The sequence below is a fragment of the Equus quagga genome, chromosome 10 (genome assembly GCF_021613505.1).
Source record: "Equus quagga isolate Etosha38 chromosome 10, UCLA_HA_Equagga_1.0, whole genome shotgun sequence".
NCBI lineage: Eukaryota > Metazoa > Chordata > Mammalia > Perissodactyla > Equidae > Equus > Equus quagga.
The window spans coordinates 69,718,330-69,729,663 of record NC_060276.1 but is presented as its reverse complement, the minus strand read 5'-3'; positions in this window follow the sequence as shown (position 1 = coordinate 69,729,663).

The following is an 11,334-nucleotide window of genomic DNA, read 5'->3' as shown; positions in this document are numbered from 1 at the left end:
TTTAAAGATGGGCCTTCCAGAAGATCCAGCCTGATTAAGCCTCCTCACACATTCTGATATCTAGGAGGCAAACCAGACAATGTGGGTTTGAATTCTGGCTTTAAAAATCGCAAGCTCTGTGACCTTGGGCAATAGAACTCTGAATTGCTTTTCTGTTTCCTCAATGTCTGTAGGTGAGCTGGCTCGTGGTGGTGGTGTGACAATTAAACGAATAGTGGCAGCCGTTATAATAGACTCAAGCAACTGAAGAGTAAGTGATTTCTATTCATGTGAACTCAATGACTGCAGACTGTCCACTAGGAAGGGAAAGGAAATGGACACGTATTGGGTCTCTGTTCCGTGCCAGGTGCTGGACCCAGCACTTGCACGTTCTATTAATATAATGACTCTGCAACATAGGCAGCATTGTCCCCATTTCACAGATGGGAAAACAGGCCCAGACAAGCTGATTTCCTCAAGTTCACACTAGTGAGACGCTGTACTTCTGTCATTTTCCATGTGCTTCCCAATTGCTTGTGCTTTTAGTTATGTATCTTAAAGCTGCTGAAAAAAAGGAAGCAACTTCAAAAATCCAAACCCAAACCACTGCTTACACATCATTGGAGCTCTAGAAATTCCTTCTTAGCTGACTCACCAAAGAAAAGGTTATGCCAGCTCCCCCACCATTTCCTCCTCAGCTGGGCAATGAGAAGACAGATGGTGAGCAAACCCATCTTCCTCCATTTTCCTCTCCTGATTCCTGGCCTGACTGCCAGAGAAACCAAAAGAAAACCACCTTTTCTACCCCCACCAGGTCCAGGCCTCTCAGGGTCCTAGAGTGAGCTGGGTTTGGTGGACTCCAGTAAGTGAGGACTCAAAGCTTTCAACACATAATAATACAGCTTCATAGTTTACAAAATTCCTTCACGTAATGCTGCTTATTTCATCCTCACCACCTGTCAGGCAGGAGATGATGTCTTCGTTTTACAGAGAAGGAAACTGGCTTGGGGAAATGAAATGAGTGACTTCAGTCACAGCTAATAAGCAGAACGTGCAAACATATCATTGTAGTCAAAATATTTGCCTTCAATAGCTCTTACGTGGAGGCCAATTAGATTTGGAAAAGGTGAATACCGAGCACTATTTCTTATACCGCCTTTATGCGATAATTTGCCCTTCCCACTCTTGTCCTTCTCAACAAAGGGCAGGGGATTGAATGAGCTGATTTCAAGCCCAAGAAGTTGGAGTTAAGAGTCCTGAGTTAGATTCTCAATTCAAGAGGCTCTGCCACTCCCTAGCTGGGTGACCCTGGGCCAGGTCACCCGTGTCACTGCTGGCATTTAAAACAACTTGAAAAGGGAGAAACTTTTGAAACTAAATCTCTCTCTCTCTGTCATTCAAACTCCAAGTCCTCCTCTGCGGACTCTGGGCCTCCAGTTTGCTCATCAGCATAACAGACACAGTGCGCCCATCTCTGTTGGACATCCTACAGCACCATGGTATTGGTACCATTGTCTCCTTGCAAAACAGCTCTCCAACACCTGCACATCATTGCCTCACAGAATACTTTTAACCCATTTGTCCAAGGTACAGCTTAACCTGACACAGTTTACTCATGTTCCGTAACAAAAAGACGTGGGTTCTAATCCCAGCTCTGTCGTCATCTTAGCCCCTCCCAGAAGCAGACACAACATCTGCCCTACTAACCTCACAGGCCAGAGTGAGGAGCAAATGAAATCAAATATGTGGAAGCACTTTGAACAGTTATAAAACACAGCACAAGAGTGGGGAGTAAGAGGAGTAGGCTGTTGGTAAGCTAGGGAGACAGAGAAGGGGATGCATTTGCTTTTAGTCAGTGTTTCACAAGTTTGTTTAACCCCTGCCCCTCTAATACTTTCTCAATCTATCTTCTGTATATCACCATCAGCAAAAAGGTTTGCGAAACGCTTTTTGTTTGTGTGCTGAGATGAACAGCAAAGGAGAGAATTGTTACATGCAGTGGAAACTGAGAACTGGTTTTTACATGTTTACAAGTGACCCAGGTGACCTGCCAGGCCACCTTTGACAAATGTATGTGAAAGGATGGTGAACAAAGTCTTAGATTTCAGCTTCTTGTCCCAACTGGCAATAAATCCCTCAAAGAGAATACAACTCAGCAATAACTTAGGGCAGCCTATTGCTGTGTGGTTGCACAAATAAAAATAATAGCTGCCATGTATTGAGCACCTACTATATACTAGGAGCTTTACATCATTTCTAATCCTCACAACACAGCCCAAGTTAGATATTATTATAGCCTCAATTTGTAAATGAGGAAACTGAGGCTCAAAGAAGTGATTGCTCAAAGGTTACTCAGCCCTAAGTGGTGGAGCTGAGCCTGGATTCCAGGTCGGCCTGACTCTACAGCCACGCCCTTCCAGTCCACTGCCTCTCTAGGAAGTACAAAGCACAGAGGACATACCAACTGGGCAATACACCCTGGTGGCATGCTGCTCTGGGGATAACCACGCCTCTTTCTCTGTCCAAGTTTTGAGTAACAATTCCACCAGCTTTGCCTGCCGGGGCCCTTTGGGGGCATGTCTGAGCCCTGCTCACTAGGGGAAAACACTCACTCGGAAACATCCCCTTCCTGGGGCCCTACATCCCTCAAACTGCAGGGGAGCATCCCTGCTCCTAATGCCAGGCCCACTTGCTCTCCCCTTTCATCCCTAGTCGATCTTCATTCAAGTAGACCTTTTAAACCCTCTACTCCAGTCTCTCACTCGGGTTCCTACATATTTTCTAAGCCAGACAAAGACTCCGTTGGTCCATCAGGCCTTTCTGGACAAGTAAGACCAGACCCAGGCGATGGGTGCATGAGCCTTGGAGGCCGGAGGCTGGGAGGAAAGTTTTCTGCCTGAACTCTGAGGCCCTTCAACACTCAGCAACAGACACCGCCTCTGCTACCATGCTGCCCTGGGCCCTGGTTCAGGCATTGAGAGATTGGCAGAAAGCCTTCTCACCAGCCTCATGTAATCCGTCTTCTCTTTCCTTGTCCACCTTCTCCCTGGGTGAACTCCAGCCCAGCCCATCTCCGGCTGCCCTGGCCAACTGTCCTGCGGGCCAGCGCTAGCCCTGACCTTCTCGCTGAGCTCCCAGACCTGTAGCCTCCCCTCTACCACACAGCCTCTCTTGATAAACAAATAAAACTCAAATTCAACAGTCTTGAAAGGAACTCATCACAGTCCCCACCCCTCTGGCTCCATCAGAGCTTTTCAGATTCCCATCACCCACATAGTGCTCATCCTGAGAAGCTCAGCATTGTTTCTGGATTTTTCCTCCTGACAAAGCAAGCATTCAATGTTTGCAGAATGAATTGGCTGAGTGAATGAGTCCCATCGTGAATCACACTTGTTCATCAGGCAGATTCACGATTGGCCAGCCTCTTTCTTTTCATATTCAAACAGCTTTACGTAAAAGAAAACCCAGAATCCCTTCACCTTAAAGCAACAATCATTTCTCTCTCAGACCTCCTCTCACCCTAGCACTGAAGAGACCACATTTTTACAAAGTGTATTCAATGGAGAGGTCTGCTTTATTCTTTGCTTTTAAAGCTTAACATACCATATATGGCAGAGTCTGCCTTACAATAATTGTAATGACTTTTAATGACTGCACATTAGTCTATAATGTTGTTATATAATAGCTTACTTAGCCAGTCCCAGATTTTGAACATTTGGAATCTTTCCAGGTTTTTACTGTTTGTTCCTGTATCCATTTAACAAAGTAAATTACCTTAGTTGCTTGTGTGCACATAAAATATCCCTGGAGGGGGAGGGGTGTTGAGTTGTTGGAGGCCGGGAGAGGGAAGGAGACTTTTCACTGAATTCCCCATAATCCCTTTTGAACTTTGAATCATGTGAGTATGCTGACTATTCCAAATATATATACCAAAAGCTTACTGTACACCAAGCATTGCACTAGAAGCTGAGTGTAGAGATGGGGTCCACACTCACAAACTAACTCCCTGATAGGTGCTCTCCAAAAAGTATGTATAATGTACCTTGGGAACGCAGAGGATAATGCAGGGTAAAGAGTGTTAGGGAATGATATTTTCACTGAACCTTGAAGCATAGGTAGGAGTTAGGTTCGTAAGAGACTGTTATCACCACCAAATATAGGTTCTTTACCTGCCACACAAGAGGGGCCAAATAAAAACTGGAACACCCGGCTTATGGCATGGAAAGCATTTTTATTTCAGATGACATCAGCTGGGAGATGAGAGTGATCCTGCAAATTTGTCTCGTTTCATCTCGTCTCCCCGAAAGAGGGGGGAGTCAGTGGCCTTGCTGATCAGAGCTTTTCCACCAGCCTGTGTTTGGCCTTGGGACAATGTTTGTAGGGAGGAAGAGGAGGTGATATGGAACCCAGGTGGGCAACCTTGGCTGTTTGTGTCCATGGCAAATAGTGGATTTTGGAGCCAGGGAGCCAGGGAGTAAGCATGAAAAGAGTGCTTTTGGTTTTAACTGCATATATGCTGGGTTTAATGTAGGGGAACTGATATCAGGGCTGGCTTCAATTCCCCCCTATTTTATGTTCCAGCTACTTCCTGCTGAATTGGGGAGTAGGTTGTTTTATCTAGTTGAACCAGTCTTTTAATAAGGTGGTGATGCAGATATGTTCCCAAAGTTAGCCCTGTATCATGTAAGTAAGTAACCAGGTATTTAATAAGAAGTATTTCTAGAGAAACAAAAAGAAAAAACAAGGTTAATGTTTGGAGCAAATTATAAATCAGTTTCTGAGCCCAGGGGACAGCCAATCAAGATTCACAGAAGTCAGGGTCAAAGCATCTTTTGCGGTTTAAAATGTCTCTGATGGTGTCATTGGGCACTCAGGTAGCTTTCTGAGTGGCTTACACAGGAGCAGGCATGAATCTCTCTTAAGTTTACATCAAGTCCTCCAGCTTCAGTTTTTAGGAAAAAGAGCAGGTTCAGTTTTCAATGATTTTAAATGAAAATGATGGGAAAAAATGGAAAAAGTTAGTTTGGAGATTTATTTCAAATATTTGTTTCACATATTTCAGATATTTTTAGGAGACCAGAAGAATTTAGGATTCAGTCCAGTTTATAGACATGAAATAAAAATTTCAAAGACAATTAATGGAACCAGAATCTAATATCCATGAATGTATATATAGTTTTTATTGAAACATAATTTTTCTCTCTACAATCACCCTCAATTTTACCAAGCATAACCAAATTAAGACTAACTGGTTGTAAAATATGTTTAGTTTTAATAAATTTGGCCCAATTATTTACATAAGTACAGCAAGAATAGCAACTGATCATATAGGTTCTTTTGAATCTTCTTTGCTGGAACCTTCTAAGGAATCTCAGGTTGAACTTTAAAGTCCTCTCAAGGCCAGGAAAGCCAGACCAAGAACTTGCCATCAGATTATGCTTGCAATACCTGCAGATTTGGGTGAATTCCTCTCTTCTGAAGTCCCCAAAATATCCTGGGGTTCCTTGCACCTGTAAGAGGGAGTGACATTCTTTACTCAACCTTACCAGGTTTCTGGGAACCCATAAGCAAGGTACCAGGCCAATATTGCCAAGTGGCTTTATTCCAGAAAGTCCACCTTCATTCCTCAAAAGCTGTCTTGTCATATCCAAGTGTGTATGTTTTTCTCAAACATGGCATTCCAGTCAAAGCCTTGGTAATATAACCAGTGTTTCCAATTGTTTCCTGTTATAAGAAGAACAGATTCTTATTGAATTTATGCAAATAGCCATATAGCCATGGAAATAAGAATACATGCTCATCAAGAGTTTCCAAATTCTGGAGGGATCAGCTAGGGAGAAAAAGATAAATGTTTCAATTTTGTTTACAAATGTATAATTTTATCAAGTTACTATAAGCCATAGTTAGCATGAGAGAAAAAAGAAAAAGATTTCCTTAAATCTGAGAAAATAAAACACAAAACAAAAAAATCAGCAATATTTTAAACAAAAGTTATAAAAATTATAATCATCCTCATCACTTCATTCAGTCCTGTGTAATCGATTCTTGACCTTAATCTTGTTAGCAGTTTCATGAAGTCATCGGGTTTTCTGTTAGAGTTCTGTAATTTCTTACCCAGTTTAGTTTTACAATCTGAACGTTTATTAGAAACCTGTATTCTAGAGTAAGCACCAGAGTCCTTTTCACGAATTCTTTTGAACATAAAACATATTAGTAAAAACATCAGAGTAAAATAACAACTATCCGTAAATAACAAAGACTTAAAAATGGCAATTGACAAAGACATTTGACTATTTCTATGATATACAACATTTTGATATAATAACCAGAATTATGGCTGACAATCAGGATGGATCAGAATTTTAGTAATGTTATATAATTTTTCAAACATTTATATCGATAACATTTACCCATATAATATCATAGGTCCCCATGAAGCAATGTTTAATCATCCCTTTAACCATGGTGACAGTTAAAGAATTTTAGGCAAATGTAGAGAATTAAATAGCTGTAAGAAGAACCTTAGCATCTGTGATTAAAGACCTGATAAAAACACTATAGGAAGGCTGGCCCCGTGGCCAAGTGGTTAAGTTCGCACGCTCTGCTGCAGGCGGCTCAGTGTTTTGTTGGTTTGAATCCTGGGCGCGGACATGGCACCACTCATCAAACCACACTGAGGCAGCGTCCCACATGCCACAACTAGAAGGACCCACAACAAAGAATATACAACTATGTACTGGGGGGCCTTGGGGAGAAAAAGGAAAAGAATAAAATCTTTAAAAAAATATATAGGAAATTTATTTTGATAAAACATAAAATCCTTATCCTTCTGGTAGACTACTCAAAGAAAAAACCTTTTATAATCTTTTTTTTTTTTTACCAAGAGCAGACTAAAAGTTTAAGAAAATTATCTTTTTTGTAAGAAACAGATTTAATTTTGTACCAGTTTACTTTTGGCATTTAAATTTATTTACCTAATTAAATTTTTTTTTAATCTCAACCAACTTGGTCATACATAAAACTCTTCAGGGTTTTACTTTTATAAATCTTTTGTCACTTACTTTTTTTACATTCAGAATTTGTCCCAGTACTTTAGGACAAATTTATCTTTTCTTAACCCAACAAGCAAAAATACTTTTACCTTTTATACCTTTTTACTGAAAACATGCATTTTACTTTCCTTGAATATAAAGATTTTTTCCTTATTAATTTTTAGTAACTTTAATTAATATAATAATTAGAATCCTTAACCATTAGAAACCTTAATTTACAAGTAAAAACCAAGTAAGCAGTTATAAACTTTTCTTTACATTAGCATTCTGTGGCTTGACAAATTTACAAATACTTTTTATAATTTTTAGAACCATGTTACTTTATAGTAATAAAACACAAGGTGTGTTTATTAATAGGCCCAAACACCTTTTAGTTTTTCTGTAAAAGGAAGCCCAAAGTAGATAAACTTAGACATGTTCAGCAATAATGTTTCAATGTTCCATCCTATCCAAAAGTGACCCAGATATTCAATAGGTTTTGTCATTTAACTTAACTTAGTAAAGCTATAAAGTTTGTTTCCAAAAAGATTTTGGAAGCTGTTTTTTAAGTATATATACCATAAAACATAATTATTGTACTTAAAAACTCTTACCCAGTTTTAACAATTATATTTTAATTACTCTTAAAAACTTCATGTGACATTAAAGCAGTTAACCATCATCTGAAGTTGTTTTAAGTACATACATCATAATACATAATTATTGTTAAAAAGTTTCTCCAAAACCTTTATCTTTTTACTCCTAGTTTACCTGTTCTCAACAATTACATTTAGATCGTCTGTAAAAATCTCATGAGACATTAAACAAAATCAGCTATTATACTGAGTTATTGGTTTTGCTGATAAATTTTTTTTTTTTTTTAAAGATTTTATTTTTTCCTTTTTCTCCCCAAAGCCCCCCGGTACATAGTTGTGCATTCTTCGTTGTGGGTTCCTCCAGCTGTGGCATGTGGGACGCCGCCTCAGCGTGGTCTGACGAGCAGTGCCATGTCCGCGCCCAGGATTCGAACCGACGAAACACTGGGCCGCCTGCAGCGGAGCGCGCGAACTTAACCACTCGGCCACGGGGCCAGCCCCTTTTGCTGATAAATTTTGTAACAGAGATAACGTGAGCTCATTTGACCAGTCAACCCAGGCTGTACGTCTGCATTGTAGCCAATGTCAATAACTCTAAGGATATGTCTATTTTAAATCAAAGCAGCAAACTCGAACAGGATCTTATTTACCAAGGATCATTTTATGTCATGTTAATAACTTCGTCTTTTAAAAGTTTCTGTATAGTAATCAAAGACTGTATTTCATTACGAGAGACTTTGAATCCTCTTTTTTAAGAGTGACCTCTAAGGTAGGCTCATCTGAAACAGAGATTCTCCAGAATGGCCATTACTATTCCAAATTGTCTCAAAAGTTTACTTATTTTTACTTGTTTAATTTTAAATCAGGAATTTCAGGGCAGTTGAAGTGGCACATCTCAGCGAGAGAAGAGAGAGAAGCAGCAGATTTGGCCTAGGCCACTGTCATGTTTAATTATTTAATTAATTTCTCTTAAAGAGGCAGTAAAGTATTTTTTATTTTATTTAGAAGGCTCAAAAGATTAAAACAGGCTTCCTGTTCTTGTAGCTGGCTTTTTTCAATTACATACGTCAGTTTGGGCAAACTGAAATTGCCCCATTTAAATATACCAATTTTACAAAACTTTATCTTAATTTTACCAACTCTTATACTTTTAATTATAACTTATATTAGAACTCCATTAACAAGTTTCAATATTACAGTATTATGTAGGGAAAGCATTTCCAGTTAGTCATAACATCTATTCCCCAAAACATTCAGGCAAAGTTGACATAACCTCTTCATATCATATTAGCTTAAACACTTTAATCTTTACAGTTTTATCAACCTGAGCAGCTCAGCTCTTGCCCCAAACAATTGCTGGTCAGGTTTCTCACTGTGATTTTCACCTCCTGACCTTTTAAATTTTTTCACACTGGGGTGAATAGAACAGGTTTGTCTGATGTCCTTTAATGTTGGGGGGCCAATAGTGGGGGTCCCTTTAGCCCATTCAACCTTAGGCAGTGTTTTAATAAAACCTTTGCTTTAACTTTATTTATGTCTGTTTTATTTATCCCATTTTCCTTTCTAATAACCAGCTAAAGATTTTCATCCTGTTGGGATGAGTTCTGTGACTCTTTCTTTTTTGATTTTTCTTTGTTAATGTTTTCATTAGAATCTGTAAAACCACAAAAAGAAGCTGAGGCCCCAAGTTTGATTAAGTTTTTAAGACTAATCATTGTATTTTCCTTTTAATTTGGTCTTTTCATAGGTACCAATAAAACAGCTGTTTATGATGAGAGCTCTCTAATAGTTTTTTCAACTTAAGGATCCATTGTTTGGCCATTTTCTCTCCGGAGTTTAAAGAATATTGTGGCCATGCAGTGTTACAAAAGAAAATCATCCCTTTTAGATGTTGGCTTATAACTATAATTAGACCATCTACTCAGAATTAACCCCAATGGGCTCTGCTTGGGGACAGACAGCATGTTTCCCATTCCAATACACAGAGACAGACAGACACACAGACCCAGACAAAGAAAAACCAGACACGAGTGAACTGCTTCCCAGATTGAGGGTAGAAAGTCCTACAACTGTTCCCACTCTGAATGCATGCCTAGATGGCCCCTCTGCGAACAGAAAGGGCCCCAGATGGCCCCTCCAAGAATGGAAGGAACCCAAGAGGAGGGAAAGGAAGTACACAGGCGTCCCGAGGTGACTTACCCTTTCAGACAGAGTCCGTCGACTCACCAGAACGAAGAACAAACAAACCTAGAACCTGTTTCCTTGACATAAGAAAACATGCCTAGGGTCAGTGGTGCCAGGCCAGACAGAAGGTACTAGGGCCGGTTCCTAGGGCAAATCACCTAGACAGCTGCTGGGCTGCTTCCCAGGAAATCCCAGTCAGCCCGGGGCCATGGAGCCATGGGCAAGAGCCTCCTGCCTGGCTTACCAGATTGTTAGCGCCTGCAAACATAGGTTCTTTACCCACCACACAAGAGGGGCCAAATAAAAACTGGAATGCCAGCCTTATGGCATAGAAAGGTTTTTATTTCAGGTGATATCAGCTGGGAGATGAGAGTGAGCCCTCAAATTTGTCTTGTCTCATCTTGTCTCCCGGAAAGAGGGGAGGCGAGGACTTTTAAAGATTTGGGAGGAATGTGGCTGCTTGTAGAGACGTTGTGGGGAGTCAGTGGCCTTGCCGGTCGGAGCTTTTCCACCAGCCTGTGTTCGGCCTTGGGACACTGTTTGTAGGGAGGAAGAGGAGATGATATGGAACCCAGGTGGGCGACCTTGGCTGTTTGTGTCCATGGCAGATAGTGGATTCTGGAGCCAGGGAGTAAGCAGGCAAAGAGTGCTTTGGTTTTAACTGCATATATGCTGGGTTTAATGTAGGGGAACTGACATCAGGGCCAGCATCAAGACCACCATGGGCAAAGGCCCAGAGTAAGAAGGGGTACTTCCTAGTTGGGGAAGGATGCTGTGTTGGGTGTGGTGTGAAAGTGATGAGAAATGAGACTTTCAAGGAGGGCAGAAACAAGTGTAAAGATGGCTCTGGATACCAGGCTCTGGAGTTCGAACTTGATTCCACATGCAGCGGGAGACTTTGGAGGGTTTGAAACAGGGCAGATGCTAACAGCTGTATTTGACAGCAATCCTCTAGCAGCAGCATGGAGACCAAAGGGAGACCAGCAGGAAGCAGCCTGCTGAAGTCCAGGCGACAGTGACAAGGGCCTGAACTAGGGGACCAACTGTCCTGGTTTGCCCAAGACCATCCTGGTTTTAGCATTGAAAGCCCAGCATCCTGGGCAACTCCTCAGTCCCTGGCAAACAGAGCTGGTTGGTCACCCTAGCCTGAACCAAGGCACTAGATGCCTCTGTTCCCCAGGGCCTGCCTGCCCTGAGAAGTAATCCACTGACTTCCAGGGAATTTTGAAATACCTACCCTGTTCTGCCCTACCCTCCGCCTCCACAGGTCCCTCCTTGAACCACCACTCTTGGGTCTACTTTCACTAGATTATAGACCCACTGACCTCCAGACATAAAGAGATTTTTAAGGAAAACATCCCCACTTACCAACATCTTACTGGAGCTTCAGGCTAAGGAATCAATATTTCCTTGCACTTGCAGGACACTTGATACCATTTTTGTACTTGATTTTCCTAGCAACCCTTTTGGTTACATCCAGAAGATTTTTTTGAGCACCTTCTATATTTAAGGTCTTATGCTGAGAATACTGGTCTTTTCCTTTA